This window comes from Thermobia domestica, chromosome 4 (assembly GCF_964235325.1).
Source record: "Thermobia domestica chromosome 4, izTheDome1.hap1.1, whole genome shotgun sequence".
Lineage (NCBI taxonomy): Eukaryota > Metazoa > Arthropoda > Insecta > Zygentoma > Lepismatidae > Thermobia > Thermobia domestica.
In genome coordinates, this window is record NC_137457.1 from 291,364,689 (window position 1) to 291,370,156 (window position 5,468).

Below are 5,468 nucleotides of genomic sequence, written 5' to 3' on the forward strand. Positions count from 1 at the left end.
AAACGAAATTGAAGGTCGTGAGAAAGAAGATAAGAAAGAAATTAAAGAAGACGAAATCGAAGAATGTGGTAAAGAAGACGAAACAGAAAATTGTCATGAATCCACATCTGTGACTGAAAATGAATTTGAAATAAACAAAACATGTCAAATACTAGGAAAGCAATGTGTAGTGCAAGAAAATATCGTGTCAAATAAAGAAGTGGAACAGAGAGATCGCTACACTGGAACTGCAGAAATGAAATGTGCAGATGTCTTCCCCAAACTTCAACTAAGGAGAAATACTATGATTCGGTTGGGTTGGAAGAGAAAAAGAAAGAAATATAAGGTGAAACTGCCAAATGCAAGGCATTCCAATCGTGGAAGACGACAGAGCTCAAAAAGAAAACAACACTGTTTACACTGGAAAGAAGTGAGGAAGAAATGTATAAGAAAGATGACTGATGGAAGAAAAACCATATGGAGACGACAATCGAATAATGAAATTGTAGATATCCAGAAATGTTGGAAAGAAGTAAGAGAGAAACGTATGGATGAGCATATGAATCTTCCCAAACGGATGGAAGGTCGACTCACGACAAAAACTCTAAAGAAATATCAAGACCATCGGAAAACTAAAAGAAAGAAACAAAACTGGATGATCAGGAAATCAATGGGACGCATATATCTGCAGTTTGTTAGAAGCAAGAAATGCAAAAAGAAAATGCTAAACAAGAAGAAGGAATCCTTTAGAGACACAGGATAAAGATAATTGGAAACTCTTATATTTGAACTTATATTGTAATATATTTATTGTTAGAGTTTCATCTGATTTTGGAGTTTATTCATCGTTACTATTGAGAATTTTGTTAATCGAACCACCAATTGATTATTAAAGTTATTTATTGGCTATTACCATGTTAGAAATTAGTAAAACAACAAATTTTAAGTTTTGAAAATAATTATGTAAATTCAGGAAAAATTAATTGGACCTTATATAGTCACGAAAGTCAACAGAAATTGTGCGGTGTAAAATGTTAATATTTAGGTTAAGTTATATTCAAAATTTTATCTTACGATAAAATTTTTAAGGCTCCACCGGTAAACTGTAATGCCCCGCGTTCTGCGAGGACATTACAAAAGTTAAATATTGTTTAATTTATTGACGAACAGGGTCTAATTCTGCACCATAAAATTTCAACATACAAAAAAGAGAAAGTAAATAAAAATAGATGTTATAAATTATTCTTTTGTTAAATAAACAAACTAAAAAAGGATAGAATTTGTTAAAAACTATTAAGGAAAGTACTAGTTGTTTCAAATAGTAAATTGTGCAACTGGAAAAGTGTGGTTGCGATTTGAAGTGAAATGTAAAATTACCTCAAATTATACCTAAAGTTTATTTGTAATCTTATCTAAGTGAGATGGAAATTGTAAAAATGAGGTGCTAATAGTTGAACCCACTCCGGGTTCTCACTAATAAAATCAGATGTCTTGTAATATGATCTAAATTCTGGTTGGTACTTTATCTAAATTTAAGTAAATGATGACCCATTATCTGTCTCAAAATTAGCAGATGGTATTGCAAGTCTCACCAACTTTTCTACGTAAGATGTTGCTGATAAGATTAATAATGGTGGTGAAGATGTGAAGTCGGCTAGAAGATACACAGGTTTCTTATGTAGTGCCATCTTGGGAATCTTGTGTTGAAGCTGTCTTATAATTGATTGAGGTGAAGCTTGAGGTATGTTTGTTTATGTCAAAAAAAAAAAAAAAAAAAAAAAAAAGAATCGAGAAACATGAAAAATATTTATGTTACGAAGATTGTTAAAAAAAAGTAATGAATGTTGTATGATAATAATAAATAATAATTATATAGATATACAATAATGAAACAATGGGAATAATGATAAAAGTATATGAAAGCAAATATAATGTATAAGCAATAATGTTAACTAAGCGACATACTAATCAGCACTATTCCCTAATAATTACAAGATGAGCATTGCAAACTGTCAACAATACTTACGAAAGAGTACGAGATGAATTACTAGGTACATACTATGGTCCTACATTACCATACCAAATTTTAAAATTCGGTAATTTCCAAAATTTAAGGATGAAACGACACACACCTCCCGAAATTTTAAAGAAGTGCGTTAATGTATCCCTGTCCATAACGTGAAAATGAAATGAAATCTTTGAGTTTTACGTCCCACGGTTATGCCGGTTAGGCTAAAGGAGACGGTGATGATGAGTAATGAGTGAAATGGTGGAATGAAGAAAGTGGGAGGAAACGGGAGAACCCCGAGAAAACCCACGCACACGGTGTTTGTCCACCACAAAGTTCACTTGGCGGGGGCTGGGATCGAACCCGGGACCCCAAGCACCAGAGGTGAACGCTCTATCACTGAGCCACCGCGGCCCCGTCCATAACGTAATAAATCATTATTCAAGAAGTTCCTTGAGGCCAATAACGTACTATTTCGGCATTTTTATATCCAATAAAAGGAAACGAAACAGATCACGAAGTACACATTATAGTCCTATACTACCATGCAAAAAATAAATAAATAAATAAATAAATAAATAAAATTTGGCAATTTCCAAAATTTAAGGTGAACTTATATATCCCATCCAGGAGAAAGTGTTAGTTTACATCTATACTAAACCTTGTACTCAATCGTATAAGGTAATAAGACATCATAAAAGAGGATAACATAGGTCAAAAAACCTCTGAAATCGATATTTTTAATAATTTTATATCCACAAAAGGGAACGAGAAAACTTAAGGTGGGCCTATACATAGCCCTGTAGGGGCCCACCTTAGTATTTAGGTAAGTGCTATTCTGTGCTTGAGCACAGGGCGGCAAAATTTTGGATTTTTAAAATGAAACCTTCAAGTTTTATGTCCCACGAATATGCCGACGAGGCTAAAGGAGACGATGATGATGAGGATGAATGACATGGTGAAATGAAGAAAGTGGGAGAACCCCGAGAAAACTCACGTGCACGGTGTTTGTCCACCACAAAGCTCACTTGCCGCGAGCGAGGATCGAACCAAGGACCCATGCACCAGAGGTGAACGCTCTATTACTGAGCCACTACAGCTCTCAGGATTTTTTTAAAGATTCACAGTAAAGTAATATTTAAAACTAGCAACCCGCAGGATCCCGGGCAAGCGAGAGAAAATATATTAATGTGTTTAATTCGCTCTAATCACAGGAGTTATTAATTAGCTAGCTTATCTGATTATTTTTAAAATGTCATCCTCTCCCACCTCCACCCAAAGGGGTGAGGATGAACTTGGAGATCATGAAAAACTGAAACCGTTAAACTCAGCGACTTTGAAAGCTATAAAATTAACACTAACATCTGTCGTTTACGATTACTTATCTCGTCCCCTCCCTAGGGAGTGGCGTATGACCTTGAAGGATTAAAACTATCACTATTCATCTCAGCGATCCCAAAAACTATGAACTCTAATATTGGTGGTTTTCGGGGAGGGGCGAACAATATATAAATACGGGCCTGCCTGTAGGGGAACATTAATGTACTCCTGTCCTAGACCCTTGTACTCAATTATATAACATCCCGGTGAGAGCTCATGTGGTTCGAATTCCACGTTAATCAGTAGGTCCACGTCTCATATAGCCTCGCTGCTGAACGGGACGTTAAACTCAAAATCTACTCAACTCAATTATATAACAGATGATAAGAAGGTCAAAAAACTCAATTTATAATTTTTAATAATTTTATACCTAGGAAAGGGAACGAGATGAATCTACAAACTTCTAGAGGTCCTATACATCCCCTCTCGAGGTGAGTCAAGGTACCAACCAGATTACTCAGAGAATTACAATTGTTTGCTTGTCTACCCAGGCCGGGTACTTTTCTCCACTTCTTTCAAGTAGATCTCCAATTGTCCTTATGACGCTGGGTACGCCTCAATGCCAATACTATTTAGTGAGGGCAGTCACCCATCTTGCCTCTGACTAAGCCCTAAACCCAGCACTGCTTTCTCACAAAAAGTCATATTCCAGTGTGATTACTGAGTTGGTTGTGCTCACAGCAGGGACGTCAATAATGTCATCTTCAGGTAGATAAAAATTATGGCGTGTATATTATAAACTGGGGCTTATAGTTTAGAAACAAATGTAGTGGAGCAGTTCTTTATATTCCTTTTTTTTTTTTTTTAATGTACAAAAGCAGAGCTTACAGCACAATTGCTGTGGGTTCGAGAAATTCAATACCATAAAAGTAAGCATTTTGTTGACTATAAAATTGCATAAGACTTGAATAAAAGCAACCGTTAATAGATACTGACATTTATGTATTTCAAACGCTGAAAACTTAAGACTGGAACGTTACTGTCCTGTATTTTCTAGTTTCTCTTGACATACAGTGTGATCACAAAGTCCCATTAGCCCCTATGTATTAAATAGATGTTAATAAATTTTGTTTCTTATTGTTGCAGGTGCTGATATACATCTAAATCATGGCTGATGAGTCTACTTACACCTGGGAAGAACGAATCGTAATGAGTGCGTGTGCTCATGAACGACCCTCATACAAGAAAAATCAGAGATATTCAATATGTTTCATGGCCGTGTGCACCAACGAAGTTCAACTATTGAACGAGGTTCATAACCAAGCTCGGTGAAAATGTCTGTTGCATTAACAATGTTAAGTCTCAGTCAAATGGTGGATAAACTTGGTTTTAGCTTGAACGGCCGAATGTGGGGATTTAAACTTCGTTGGTGCACACGGCTGTCACTGTAAAATTTCAGAAACCTTCCCCTTCATAAACCAACAATTTCACGGTAGAAGAAAATGCTCTTTGTAGCTGGTTCCATAAAAGATGATCTCCGCTCAGGACGACCACCATCAAACACGTGTGTGGAGGCTGCATCATCTTTCAAACGTTCGCCAAAATAGTCCTTCGTAAACGGTCAAAGGAATTGGCTGTTCTATACTCGACACTACAAAAACATATGAAGAAGAATTTTTAGTTAAAGACATTTAAACCTTCGTTTGTAAACGAACTGAGTGATATTGGCATACGAAAACGTCAGCAGGCTTATGGGTAAATGTTCGGGGTCTTGACAACTTTTCCTTCGACGTGCATTTACTGCCATCACACCAGCAATGTTGAGGAGAATTTCACACCGTACGGGAGAATCATACTGTGTTATGAAAACAATCGTGTACACAAACTCTGCAAAAGATAGTACAGAATAGTCACACTATCTCAAAGTTGTCCTCTGCCATGATCCCATATCAATACAATGCGACCATTTATGAATATGTGGACACGCGATAGGGGATAACGGAACTTTGTTATCACCCTGTGCATATCGAGTCATGAAGTGGGAAAGTATGAAGCATAGGAACCAAGTACTAAAGAAGAAGAAACAATTCTTAGGATGTAGAAACTTTAGTAAGAGGATAAACACTTTCAGGACATGCATGTATTAAAGAAAAAACTAGCC